This window comes from Ctenopharyngodon idella, chromosome 9 (genome assembly GCF_019924925.1).
Source record: "Ctenopharyngodon idella isolate HZGC_01 chromosome 9, HZGC01, whole genome shotgun sequence".
Classification (NCBI taxonomy): Eukaryota; Metazoa; Chordata; class Actinopteri; order Cypriniformes; family Xenocyprididae; genus Ctenopharyngodon; species Ctenopharyngodon idella.
This window is the reverse complement of record NC_067228.1, coordinates 1,886,957-1,902,288: the sequence shown is the minus strand read 5'-3', so window position 1 is coordinate 1,902,288 and position 15,332 is coordinate 1,886,957. Positions and strand designations below refer to the sequence as shown.

At 38.9% G+C, this 15,332-nt stretch overlaps 1 protein-coding gene across 10 annotated transcripts in view; it reads left to right on the top strand.

Annotated features, from left to right (window-relative positions):
• LOC127518519 (R3H domain-containing protein 1-like) overlaps window positions 1-15,332 on the top strand; it is a 65,616-nt gene that overhangs the window by 12,015 nt on the left and 38,269 nt on the right. For 5 of the 10 annotated variants that reach the window (XM_051905305.1, XM_051905310.1, XM_051905306.1 and 2 more), the window contains exons 1-2: window positions 8,012-8,205; window positions 11,467-11,644. The gene's annotated coding sequence lies outside the window, so the exon portion shown is untranslated. Of the gene's footprint in view, window positions 1-8,011; window positions 8,206-11,466; window positions 11,645-15,332 lie in introns of those variants that run through there. The other 5 variants (XM_051905308.1, XM_051905311.1, XM_051905309.1 and 2 more) reach the window with 2 other exon arrangements.

Sequence of the window (15,332 nt, the reverse complement as noted above, 5' to 3'; positions counted from 1 at the left end):
ATGAATGATTTTGTTTTTTTTGGTGAACTAACCCTTTAAATCCCTTCATTTTACATTTGCAGAAGATGCAAAAAAGTCCATAGTTTGCATCTGAGACCGCAGAACGTTCAACAAGTCCAATTCACATGGTCTTGAGCCACTGAAGAATAATGTGAGGAATCAGTTGCATCAAATGAAGCAGAATTAGCCTGGATAGAGAGTAAGTGCCGAAGGCCGCCCTCGGCTTCATGCAATCGAAAATTTCTCAGGCTGTAATTGTCGTGTGACCCGAGGACAGATGCGGGAAGGAGCGGCGAGCGGGTGCATGGCAGTAAGTGTGCATTAAGCGTCACATCGCCAGCCGTTTCCTGTCCCCACCTGTCCTGTGCTACAGAAGCAGGATGTCACGGTGAAGAGGAACACTGTCGCTGCTCGCTGACACATCCTAAACCAGAGCGGCATCTTTCCCCTGCTCTAATGAGGATGGAACAGTGTCCGCCGAGCGCTGTCACGTACCGATGAAGGCTCCTCTCCTGCTCGGCCTCCGGGGACCTCATTAGGCTTTTTTTCCACCGTCTCCATGCAGGAATCACACCGTCCTTAGGGAAAAATGTAAATAAACGCGTTTGTCACTTAGCTCCCTCCTATTTTGCTTTTTCCAGGAAGAGAAATTGCATTGCGAGGCTTAATTAGTAAGCGCTGCCATTATGCGTTCTTTATAATGTAAATGAAGCGGCCGAGCACTTGGAACTGTTGTCTCGCAAGCTTTGTGCCAGGTGTTTTCTGGCTGAATGCTGGCGGTGCTTTTTTCATCCTCGCGCTAAAGAAAAAGACAACTGTACTGTGAAATCGTAGGACGAGCTATAATTATTTGACAGATGATTTTTTCCCCCTCCCCTCCGATCTGCAGCTTTAGCGCTGTGAGTGAAGACGCTACTTTGATTTCCTTTGTTGCGGCCGAGCTCAGAAAGGGGATGATGATTTTACGAATGTGGTGGCTGTCAAGCGTCGGGATTCTCTTATTCTCTCGTCTCTCCTCTTCCCGAGAACTTGATTCCTGGAAATCCAGGAGTTCGAACAGTAATGCCTGGAACGGGGTGGGTGCGTCTCCCAAGGGGTTAGCGCTTGATTAATATTGAAAATCTATAAGTCTTCCCCCTTAGCGGCAGGTTTTATGAGAGGAAATGTGGAATGTTAATCTTGCCCACCTGCTCCCGCCGTTCTCACCGGCAGCACGAGCGAGGGATGATGATGAGGGAGATCTGGGAAGGATTATGACTTGGAAATTGACAGTGACTGAGGAGGACGAGGCCGCCGTCCATCCTGGGCTTGAGTTGATTTATTCTGGAGGAACTTTTGCCGTCTCTCTCTCTTTGTCCTGCAAATCTGGCCTGAATCTAGCCAATCAGATTCAGCATCACCTGTCCGTCATGTTTTCAGTATTGAAATGCTGATGCATAATATATGAGATTGAATCATTTGTTCATGTTAAGATATGAACCCTTCAGTTTTTCCCATGATTCATAGATCCACTTTTCCGCAAGACTTTGTCTGATATTAAAAGTTCCTCCTCCTGTCACTGCCAAAATCTTTACACAAAACTACAGTTTCATCAAAGTTGTCCTAAGAAGAAGGTTTTAGGACAACTTTGATGAAAGGTTTTGATCCACTTCAAATGTTGACTACAATATTTTCAAGTATATTTTGGTAGAATATGAGAGTAAACACTGTGTAAAAAAAGTTCCTTTTATTTAATTTACTCCTTTCACAGACTGCAATGATGCATTTCCACAGTTATTGCATTGCAAATCTAGCAAAGGTTTTTATTTTTTCATTTTTTTTTCATCTATAACACTTTACTTTGTGTTATATTACCTTGGCATTAAATTACATTAAACTAGTTCACGCTGCTGTGCGAGTGTTTCTAATTTAAACACTTAAATTTAACACATAAATTTAATTTAATTTATGAATTGATGACAAATTTGACATCTTTCTCTCTTCTGACCAACTTAATCAATCTTGCAATGTTTTTTTTTCCTCTTTTGGAAAGTCAGAAATGCTATTTTGCATTTTTATTCTTTTGCTTTTGGAGCAAATGGTAACGCAAAACTGATATTTGTAGTAGTTTCCATTCAGCGCAAATGGTGTTAAATAGAATTTGACGTGCAAGTAAACAGCGTTTTTCTACTTTACCACAGGAAAGGATGTGAATATAGTAATTAAAATTGAACGAAAGAAAGAAACGCTTATAATCCCCTGCGAAAATCGGTGAGACATTTGAGAAAAGAAACCATAGATTACATGTTCAGTGGAATAACTTGTGGAATGTTGTTAAATTCTTGGAAAATCCGGTGACCAGATCGCAAGACAGAATACAAAGCCAACAAATTAAGGATGGGCATTTTTCCCAAAGTATTGTATTCGAATATTTGGGCTCGTAAAAAATGAATATTCGAATATGACGTTATTTTTTTAAACGACAACATTGTGATGATTAAATAAAATTAACTTGTTAAACATGCTCCACAGCGCCACCCGGTGCATTTAGTTATAACTGCGAGTTTTACTGCTTAGGATTTATCATGGATTCACTGCATTTACGGCCAGCAAAGCAACATAGTAAAATTCGAATAGTATTTTTATTTTTCGAATATTAATTACAGATCGAATATTCGACTATTTGTGCACGCCCCTAAAACAAATGGCTTAAATTTATGGGCCTCATGTAGGCTACCTCTCTTATTCGGCACAAATCCAAATGTTTCCATGGTTGCAATGTAACATTTTATTTTGTAAAGCTTTGTGCTTCACTTGTCATAATATTCACGTAAATCATTATTCACATACATACAAAGTAGCTGCGTCCGAAATCGTGTACTGTTCAGTAGGTAATACATTTGAATTTAAATTTACTTCACGACCGTTGAAAAAGTATGTTCTATATAGTACGAATGCGTGTAGTATGAATGAATTCGGACGTACTACATCCGCCATGTTGTTATTGTCACATGACCAACCAGCGTCAGTAACATCCCTTCAAATCTATTCACAAATTCTCTCCCGTGGCCTCATGGGAAAGTAAAGTGTCCATCGTATGCGCACTTCAGAATCTCACCGGAAGTACTAAGTCATCCGGGTACTTTTCGCCTACTGTTTTTCGAATACTATAAATTTGGACATACTACTGTTTTTTGCGTACTATAAAGTAAAGAAGTATTTGATTTCGGATGCAGCTAATGTGTTTTGGAGGACCACCACTGGTGGCGCTCTACCACCGCGGTGGGGCAATTATCAAGTTCACTGCTACAAAGCGTTTTTTTTCCACGGCTAGCGTATTTTTCCAGTTGTTTTCAATGGGAGTGCCATGTTTTTAAAACGTCAGGAGCGTAACGAGGTGCTGAGCGTCTATTTCACGCTTGAGCGCTGAGCGCTCTGCAGTTTTTACCGGTCGGCGAGAGTTGAAGAATGTTCAACTTTGGGTAAAATGCAGTGCTCATCACTGTCACTTTGTACCCAGCCGTCCAATCACAGTGGAGGAGGGGCGGGACAAATACAACACTGACCAACCGCCACATTCTGCTTGTACAACAGATGACAACAACAAGCATAATGGAATAACGGAACAAAATCATTCAAAACAAGACCCAGAGCAAATACTTTATATTGTGTGTGTATAATATATATATATATATATATATATATATATATATATATATATATATATATATATATATATATATATTTTAGGGATGCACCGATACCAGTATCGGTATCGGGCCCGATACCAAGCTTGTGTACTCGTACTCGTACTCGTACTCGTACTCGTAAAAATACCCCCGATACCAAAGACCGATACCTCGCGTGACATAACTGACAGAATTTTCCGTGCACAGAGACACCGGCGGCAGCAGCAGAAACAATGTCAGCCTCAGGGATGTGGAAATACTTCAAAATTAACGATGACAACCCACACTTTGCGAACTGCATGCTTTCAATCACAATTTGTTATCGATTAGTGAAGGCGGGATAGGCGGAACTGCGCTGAATGACACAGATCAGAAGCGCTCTCTCTCTTTCTTGCGCGCGATCCCAGTTCTCTCAGACAGCACGCGATCAGTTCTCCTCGCGCCTGAATGGTCAAATGCACACATAGTTGTCAAAGTGTCCATCGTGTGGAGTATCACACGTAAGTACAGTCGGTTTTGGCTTAAGTCGACGTAAACGTTTGGGTGAAAACAGGATATGCGTCAGCATCCATGGATTCGGTCTTAAAGGGACCGTAGCCTATATTTGTCATTAATGTTAATAAAACAACAAAAGATGTAAAATAAATGTATACATGGTAAATAAACCTACTGTATCTGAAAAACAAGTTTATTTAATTTGTATCTCTATAGTATTTGTTGTATTTTGTTGTAATTTGTAAATTTCTTTTTATATAACAATTATATATATTGGTAATTATGGCCTTTGAAGGTTATTGGACACTGTGAAATTTTTGTTTGTGACAAGAACATAAAAATTATTTCTTTTTTCATTATAGTAATAATAAAGAAGCTGTCCTACATTCATTAGTCTCACTGTGTTGTGCTTGGAAAACTGCAACATCACCAAAAAAAAAAAAAAAAAAAAACAGAGAGAGAGAGAAATTAATAAATGTATAGGCATCGGTATCGGCAAGTACCAGAAAAAAGTATCGGTACTCATACTCGGTCTTTAAAAAATGGTATTGCTGCATCCCTGACACACACACACACACATATATATATATATATATATATATATATATATATATATATATATATATATATATATATATATATATATATATATATATATATATATATGGATATTCCACTGCAAATCAACTGAATAGCATCTCAACTGAAAAAGCGCTCTCAAGTGCTCACAGCTAGGCGTTTTCAGCAGAGTGCCTAGTGTTTTCAGCTGGCTAAAAACGCTTTGGTGGACATGCGGCCTAACACTTATAGAAGTTTACCTAACTATGACGACTTCTGAGAATCTCAGAAATGTGAAAAGCGTCCGTATAGACCTACATACGGGCCATTGATTGCCCTTCTCTCTTGATATCTACATTGAACACTTGATTAATCGATGAGTTAATGATCAGCAGTGTTGTGTTCTTTCTTTGTGAAGTGATCACTTCTGTAGGCAACAGTCAAGGGCAATTAGGGGGGATCGTTTCCCATCGCCGCATGATGATGGTCTGCTCTCTGACTGCGCACAGGTGTTGCAGTGAGACTGCTGCAGGTGCAGTGCCATCGAGTGTGTTTCTCCCATTATCCTCTCTGTGTAGCGTTGCTGTGAATCTCACCAGCACGTGGTGACGGTCCTCCTTTTTAACTGCCCAATCTTGTAGACTAATGTGTTGAGAAACATCCTGTTTAGTGACATGAACCCTCGTCAGTCTTGAAGTCACCGGCGCTCACGTGTTAAAGCGAAGAGAGAGCGGTGTGCTCATCATGCTGTGATGTTGGCTCAGGGTTTTTCGGGAAGGTCACGCCACAGTTGTTGGCAGCAGCTCCACCCGTGCGCCCTGATGTGTTGACGCTTCTCGCCCACTCGCGCATCGCTCGCACCTCCGCCTGTCAATCTGACTTCACCACCTGAACACGGGTAATAAACTTGCGCGGCAGCTCAATGACACGCGTGTCAGTTTGGGTCGTGTTTTCAGCACCTCATTGTTCCTTTGAGCAATTACAGATAACACGAAGATGGAGCGTGTGCGCTTTCGGGAGAAGTCATCAAATATTAACACGTCACAGACGATTTTAATGCGAGACTCGCGGCTATTTGCTCACGTTTGTCAATAAAACGGCGCACAAATACAGCTCGCATAATGTTTCTCATCATCTTCTCATTATTAGGATATTATGTGCTACCGCATTATTACTCATCGCAATCCCTAGTTTTCTGAGGACTAATGTAACAGCATTCAGTGAACGCACGCTTTCCTGCATCGCAGCTCTGTGGTGCTTCATTGCAAATAGATATTAGTGCATCCATGTGATGCTGCAGCTGCAGTAATTGTCTGAGAGACACGCGTGTCCGTTCGGGAGCAAACCTTCATCTCCTCTCGTTGAGTAATAGTTCACACACACACAATTGAAATAAATTGATTATGGGGTGAGATTCCTGCATGCATTTTATCAGCGGTGCAATTATTTCAGAGCAGTGGACGTGTAAAGATGTGAGCCCAACTAAATGAGAATTTTGGTTTAATTGTATGTAAATTACTGTGAGTTTTCTTCAGATGGTGGAACCAGGGTGTTGTTGGACCCATTTTTAGTGGTGTTATTACCTTCTTTAAAAAGTTGCATGATGCATATTCATCAGTTATATTTAAATTGCCTTAGTACACTCTTAAAAATGCAGGGTTAAAAACAAGTTGAGTTAAATATGGACAAAACCAGTGATTGGGTTAAATGTTTGAACCATCCTGCTGGGTAGTTTTATTTAACTCAACTATTGATTTAAAAATGACTATGACTGGCTCAAAATAAACCCAAAATAGGTTGGAAATTAAAAATCAGACACATAATTACTAGAGGCAATGGTAATAATCAAAAGGTGAACATTTATTAATAAGCAATTTAATAAATGTTTATTATTTAATTATTATTCATTAAACTTATTAATAAATGTTCATTTATTAAACATATTAATAATTGTCAATTTCCAACCTATTTTGGGTTCATTTTAAGCGAGCAATATAGTATTTTTTTATAGTAACAATAGTTGAGTTAAATAAAACTACCCAGCAGGTTAGGTCAAACATTTAACCCAACCGCTTGGTTTAAAACAACCCAGTTGCTAGGTTTGTTCATTTATTAAACATATTAATAATTGTCAATTTCCAACCTATTTTGGGTTCATATTAAGCAAGCAATATATTAATTTTTATAGTAACAATAGCTGAGTTAAATAAAACTACCCAGCAGGTTGGGTCAAACATTCAACCCAACCGCTTGGTTAAAACAACCCAACTGCTGGGTTAATACAATCCAACCGCTGGGTTAAAACAACCCAACCGCTGGGTTAAAACAATCCAATCACTGGGTTTGTCCATATTTTAACCCAACTTGGGTTATTTTTAACCCAGCATCTTTTAGAGTGTAGTTAAGTCTAAAATCAAATTAACACCAAACACTCTGTTAGAATACGTCTTTGTTATATTAATCTGTTGCCACTGTTTTTTGTTTTTGTTTGTTGGTTTTTAAAAAGCAATTAATATTCAATAATATTCTTCGACTGCACTGACACTATCAGATGAGAACAAACCTTGAAGTGAATCGAGTTGAATAATGACACTATCGTCTTCTGTAGAGCTGAATGAGATTTGTTTCATAATTGACGAATTTTGCAACATTGAACAGAATTGAATCAACATTGAACTGAATTCATCTGAATAATGACACTATTGTCTGCTTTACTGTAGAATTTGAATTCGTCTCATATTTGATGAAGTTTGCATCACTGATTCTGTTATCTTCCTGTTTATAGCTGCTTTGAAACAATATGCATTGCATAACGCACTATAGAAATATAGGTGAGTTGACTTGTTGATTGTTGGGAGTGTTTTACAGCGTTTTATCTGAAAACGGCTCCACATTCAATTCAACACTCGTTTGTGCATTTGAAATATTTGGTGGCATTTGTGGCCCATTTAATTGAACGACGTTAATCATAATGACTGTCCGTATGCAAGCGGCAATTGAAAAGCGCCCTACAATTATTGATTAAACCCTCTTGAAATCGAGCTGGCGTGTGACCCAGCCTCTGTAGACCACTAACTCTCCTAACAACGCGCTCCCGGTGTATTTTTGGGGTTGGGGGTGAAGGTAAACCACCCACGTCTCCCCCCTGACACCTCGGGCTTGGCTGTTTGGCTAATGAAGAGCTCAATTTAGCCAGTGACGTGCCGCGAGCGCAGCCGCGCGCTCTGACTGGCTGAGCGCTGCTGACATCACGTTGGCCAGCCGTTGATTTGCCGCTGTCTCTGAGGCTTCGGGCGAGAGTCTCAGCCATGGGCTCTGGCAGTTAGACGCAGACGGAGGAGCTCTTGCTGCAGACTGAGCCACAGAGAGGAGGAGGAGGTGGATGAGGAGGAGGAGGAGGCGCTTTGGGGAGCCGATGCAGCCTCTGGTACTATGGAAACTAACCCTCTGACCGATGGAAATAATAACCGCGAACATGTGTCAGGTGAGTGTTTGATGCAGAGGGACTTTAGAAATTAGTTGTCAGAACTTTGCTCAAGGCAGGGCATTGCAAACAGTTTGTTTCGGGGTGATTATCGTTCCTTTTTTTTTTTTTTTTGTGACTGTAAATGAAAATGGCTCTAGTTGTTGGTGTTGGGGCTCATGCCGTTTCAGAGGAGGTGAATGTGCTGCTGAGATCTCAACAGTCTCTGAAACGTTTCATCCGAGCTCGATGCATTGAGATGGAGACGTTCTCCAGTCCGGTGTGGTAGTGCTGAGCTGGTTGCGTTTCGGGTGAGGTGAGGACATTCATGCGCTGGTGCGATTTATTAATGTATGAGCGCTGCCGTTTACTGTAACAGTTGCTGTGAAGTGCACTTGATCTGTGTAGTGACTGGTTGATCATGGCGACTTGTTGTATTTCAATATGAAATTTGGCTTTTGTGGAGATTGGTTTTGTTCAGTGTGTTTCATTGAGCAGATGGAGGCGTTTGATCACACAAGCGTCTTATGAACCGCATCCGAGTGTCCTCGTTCTCTCAGCGTTGGCGTTTGTGAAATCAGATTTATAAATGCATTTAGTTTAGTACAATTGTTACTTTCAGTTTTTTTGACCTGAAAATTTGAACTGCATCAACACTGAGCGGAATAATGGTGATATTGTCTTTTTAGGGCTGCTTTACAGCTGAATTTGTCTTATAATTGATGAAGTTTGCATCATTGATTCTGTTATTTTCCTGTTTATTTCTGTGAAGTTTCTTTGTATTGTATTAAGAGATGACTTGAAAGCATTTTTTTTAAAATTAAAATTAGAATTAAACTCACTTTGTCGCAAAGTTAATATCATGAGAATCACTCTTAAATTTGTCTCTTTGTTTAGTAATAAACAGTGTTTTTAGGCAGCTGTCAATCATCTGAGCATAATTGACTAAAATAATGACTTGGGGCTTGTATTAATCGCGGATATGAAGGAAACCTATTATAAGCAATCGTTAATTAAGAGCATAGATTACACATGATAACATGTCTGAAAGCATCTAAAATAGGGCTGGGTAAAAAAAAATATCGATGTCGCGATTTTAATCGACTCTCATTTTTTACAAACCGATATCGATTCGTATATCCAAAAAAATCGGTTATTCTAGCCTGTTTACAGTTGATGAATAAACACAACATTTTAGCGCACCTCTCATCCATTAAATCGCAGTAAGCTTTGTTCTTCGTTACTTTTGATAAGAAACAAAGTCTTGGATTTCCAATTCTGTCCGTCTTATTATGAAATTCAAACAAGAAAAACCGTTTTGGCGCTCTTTTATGTGCTGACAGATCACGCGGCGCGCGCCTCAGATCAAGTGAAGCGCCCGCGCGCAGCGCACGTGAACGGATCATCTCTTCGTCGATCTTCAATACCAGTAACGGGCTACAGCGCGAAATAAACATGAATGAATACCAAAAGGTATGTAAATAGATACAGGACAATTTATTGTCTCATGTTATCGCTTAATCAGTGCTTCAACCGCGCTTCGAAGACGTCGAAAACAGCTTGTCAACAAGATGTCACTTTACCTCAGAAAAACCATGTTCAGTGACCATAAACTTGTTAATAAGCTAGAAAAATCAACTCTGGAGAGGAGCATTTTGTTAAATATATGCACCATATCACATATTCATTGTAATGTTTATTGTTCTTCAATATTTAATGTGTGGTTGAATAAGTAGGCACTGTTTAAATGTTTAGTTATGTAAAGTTAGTATTGTAACTAACTCTTTGTGTAATTTAAGTGTTTGTATACAAATCCGTTAATTTTAACCTTCAGTATTATAGGCTAATAAATTATAATGTAGTACCAACTGAGTTTTTTCCTTGAGAAAATTTGCCATGTACCTTTATTTAAATCCAAAATAATCAATATCGAATCTGAAATCGAATCAAATTGCAGTCTTCTGAATTGAAATCGAATTGAGTTCTGAAATTTGTCAATATCCAGCTCTAATCTGCAAAATGTAAATAAATGCACTGTTGTGGTTAAATAGTAAATTTACTGTTCATTTTTAAGACAGCCTTTTGTATTTTAGAATTAATTTTTTCCTCGGTTTTTCAGGGTTTGAGACGTGGCTTATATTGGTAGCCGTCTGTGTCGAACAAACTGGCGATACCAACAGCAGCGCTCGTCTCATTTCACAAACGGCATGCAGAACAAACAGCCTATTTGTCTACGCTGACAAAATCAATACATGCGCGGTGCTCGTCTGACAGCAACACCTATGTCTCATTTAGATGTGCGTGGATTGATAGTGCCATCAAACTGTGTATTTCTCTTTCCTGTTTCATTTTCCCCAATCCTCCTGTCAGCAGTTCCCGGCGCGCTCGGCCGTGAGGCTCGAGACGTCTCATTCAAACATCGTTTCTGTCTGCTACACACGGGCCTATTAGCGCTGAATGTGGACTCCATCCTCGGATGCTTGAGGAAAAAAGCCGTTTTATGGAAAAACACAAACGCACAGTCATGTTTTTTAAGCCGTTAAACTGTTTTTGTGCATTTTACATTCAGTGTGACAAATTCTGTTGCTCAATTTCACGCCGTGTTTGTGCTCTCTGTCCTCGTTCGAAGGTGCTGTCATATGTGTCCGTGCGAGCGTATGGTGTCACCAGATCCTGGCACTCCTCTTTGTCCCCTGTCGAGGCTGGCGTCCGGTGCGGATAAGAGAGCAAGCTGTTTCTCTGTGCATCACGGCCCAAACGCTGTTCGAGTGCTGCGATAAGAGGGAATATGGGAGTTTGCAGAATTCATTTTGAAGGATGTTTGCGCGCCGTCACTCCCACATTCGGCTGCAGTGATTTGACAGCTACCTTGTGCAACCTGATTGTCAGCGTGTGTGTGCGCGATGACAACACACACACACACACCCTGAGGCTACAGATCTCATGAATATCAATCAGCCGCGGCCATCAGCCTCTTAAATAATGCAGCAGCGGCCGCCACGCTCGCATTAGGCTGATAAATGCGTTTCGTTGTCGGCGCTCAGTGTTTGTTTAGCTGCATCCTCCGTTCCACACACGCCGCTTTCATCTCTGGCCTCCGCAGAGTCAAAGGTCAAAGTGCATCGCAGTGAAATATTCAAAGCTCTTGTTCTATGATCCGTTCTGCATTAGTGCTCGTTCAGAAATCACTCAACAGGGCAAGTTTCGACTCAAGTTTGCAATCATAAAAGCGTCAAACTTGACGTTTTTCCCCATATTCATGTTCTGACCTATTGTTTGCAGGTTCCTGAAGGACATGAGCGCCTTGTTGGCGGCCGGCGCTGTTGTGATCTGGCTGCGGTGCTGGTGAAGGGGACATGGGCCGCCGTCTCAACTCATGCCACAACACGCTCCACAGCGCCACTGAAACGGACGAGGGTTCGGTCTTCACGCCAGGGCGACGTCAACAGGCCGCCATCGGGTAACCTTGCTGAAAAAGCACAAATTTTTAGTGTTAAGAAAACATCCACCAACATGTTCTTTATCCCTGAAGCATATTGTTCTGGGTTTAACCCCATTTTTATTCTTTGAAAGAAACATTTGTTTGCGAGCTTTCAGCAAAAATTTATTTTAAAAACCTGATATGGTTTCATTGCCATTAAAATAGACACATAAGCTGGCATGGCGTTAAAAAAAACACAATGTGATTCAGTTTTCCTGCATAAGAAGTTTCATTACTGCAATCAAACACTAATATTTGAGCTGGTCCTTGTGCGACAATGAAAAGAAAATAATACTGAAAACTAACTGCATGCCAGACGTGAAATGAATCCTTAATGTGTCTTTGAATTTTACTTGTTTGATAAGTACTAAAAATACTGTAGTAATGGATTATAGAAAAGAAAAAATATTATTCCACTGGTGCACAATGTTGCTTTTAGGCAACACGCATATTTAAGCAATTCCTCAAAACATACAAATAATTCATACTTAATGAAATTTTTAATTTAATGATGCATTCTTACTTGATGGGTAAAAAAAAAAAGCTTTTCTGAGGGTTTTTTAAAACGCCAGGGTATAGTGTGATGAAGAGAAACGGCTTTCTGCTGGTTTTTAAAAGTCATTTTTTTATTAAAAAGTAATTGTCGGTTTAACTTAAAGTAAGTTACCTGGTTGCCTTAATTTTGAGTTCATTGAAATTAAAAATTTGAGTTAATACAGTGAAGGCGATTGATTTAATCAACAGAAACTCAAAATATTATGTTATCTGAACCACGTTAATTATTTAAGTTGATGTGACAAAAGAAAAAATGTTGTAATAACAATCATGAAAATATTTTTTACAGTATTTATTAAAAGTAATAAGTCATTCTGATTCAAACGCTCTTTAGGTAGATGGTTTCGAGTGCAGTTTGACGCTAGCGCTGACTGCATTCACAGGTTTCACAACCATCTGGATGAGGTGTTGTCTCTCCCCGCTTCTCGGTGGGGATCTGGACCGTCACGCGTGTTAGAAATCTCACTCTGTGCTAACGTGTTAATGAAAGTCTGAGATTGGTGTAATTCTCATTAACTCATTTTGCTCTTCAGATTCTTGTGCAAGACACTCTGCTCATAATTGTTAGAGGTTAATTGGTTTGGGTAACAGCGCTCATGCATACCGTCTCCCTAGAGAACTCAGCTACGTCATTGAAGACGTCATGCATGTTTTATATAAATTCATGCTTTTTAAGGACAGATTTGCTGTTTAATTTGTAGTTAAATTGTGAAAAAACACAGAAGCTTGAGATTTACATGTGCTTGATGCACTTTAGAAGCAACCGAATCAGCTACAGATGATAGAGGTTGTATTTTTTTAAGAAAAGCGTTTGTAAATATTTTGATTGAGGGTGTAATGGTCGAAAAACGTGACAGTTCGGTACATACCTCGGTATTGAAGTCATGGTTCGGTACTGCAGGGGGGAGAAAACTAAACATAAAATTGCTTCTTATTTCTTCTTTTTTAATTAAACAGTGGTTTATTGAACAAATTGTCTCTCTCTCTTTAAATAAATTCAATTATAATTAACATTTTCTTAAGAATAAAAAAAAAATCTATGTCCGCTAATGCTGTAAACTATACAGGGAGCCCTTTCTTGAACATTACTATAATATTAAAGGTTACATTCTAAATTATTACTCCAATTCATTTTTGAAATATAATCATTTACAGTTACTGTCATAACTTGTTTTCATGACAAATTTATTTAAACATATATTAAATAATTAAGACATTACTAACAGTCAAAGTAAATATAATACATATATAAGCTAACATAGTGCATATATTTAGTGAAATGCTGCCCTCTAGTGAACTAGCATGCTGTGGACACTAGACGTGCCGTAATACATTATATCACGATAATGAATATGCACGATATTGTTATCGCTGGCACTTCGGAATACTGTGAATAATTATTTATTACGAACTATTAATTTTTATAATGCATTTTAAGAATACTTTCCCCATCAACTGTATAAAATGCACAACACTGCTGTATGCTGCGTCAAAGGGACACGCGCACTCAGATGTAAACAAGCCCAACGTGCATGAGAAGCACAGGGCGGAACAAGTGAAGGAGACGCGCTGAATGAAAGTGTGCGTTCACTCTCTGACAGCAGAGGGCGCTGATGGAACAGCAGAAATGCAGCGGTTACCCCGGAAACCCCATAAACAAAGCCGCTGCGTTGCTGAACAGTATTTAAAAAGCTTCAAACATCCATTCAGTTTCTTTGTATTTGCATTGTTCTTCATCACAGCACCAAATACTTAATACATAAAGACTTAATAGGCTATTTATTTTCAAACTTAAACATTTTTATATTTTAATCTGGACTACAACATGCCCTATAATGACTGAAAATGTTCTGATTATTTGTCTATTATTGTTCAGTAACACTTAGCGACATAAGGCTTCATTAGTTAACATGTTAATTCATTATTACCAAACTGTCAATGAAAAATACTTATAAAGCAATTATTAATCGTAATGTTAATTTCTTAGTTAATGTTTAATAACATTACTAAAATCAAAAGTTGTAACTTATTCAATGGACCTGAGCTAAAACTAACAATGATCAGTTGTATTTTTTAACTAACATTAACAAAAATATCTTCAGTAACAAATGTAGCTATTGCTCAATCTTAGTTAATGCATTAACTAATGTTAAATAATGAGACCTTATTGTAAAGTGTTACCTGTTGTTCTTTTTAATTCTTTTGCACTTTAATCTGTTTGAAAAATATTACTTTATAATTTTTGTGTATTGCGTTATTTAAACATTCAAAGTTCTTTTTGTTATAAGAAAAATAGTTCTTAAACCTGTTATGCTATGACAACAGTTTTTTGCAATTTATTTCAATATTGCATCGGCCAACAATTGGTATTGGCCGATAAAAGCTATTATTATCACTATCGGCCAGGACCGATTATATCCTGTCAATCAAAAGGGTGCAGGAAAAACGTGTTCAGACTGCAGCTCATACATACTGTGTGTGAAGAAAATCACTCTTGTGTTGAATTTCTTCTTCTTCTTCTTGGCGGTTGGCAAACCAGCTTTTGTGTTGAATTTTAACGCATTAACAGTTTAAAAATAGAGACGTTAAAGCAGGCTCTTTTTGACCCTATGAATCACCCGTATTTCAAGCCAGGGTTGCCAGGTCTGGATTTTTATTTTTCATTTTTTGCTACATCAAATATTATTTGTAGTGCCTCCCATCCAGTAATTGCAAAAGAGTTGTGCTTTGTTACTTCTGATAAGAATAAAAGTTTCAGTTTTCAAATTTTGTCCATTTTATCATGAAATTCAAACAATAAATGGCGTTTTGACGCTCTTAAATGTGACGTGTCAGATCACTGTAATGCCTCAGATCAGGCGGCAGCTCGGAGCGTGAGTCTTTTCTTCCTCTTCAATACGAGTTATATCTCGAAAAACATGCATGAACATCAAAGGTATGTTGAAAGATATAGCCTGGTACAACTTACCGGAATGTATCACGTCTCATGTAATCACTTTATTTGTGCTTCAACCGCGGAAAGACGTCAATAAAACAGCTTGTGAACAATACGTCACATCATGTCACATTTACCTCAGGGATGTTTTCCAATGTTCACAGTTCCTTAGCTATC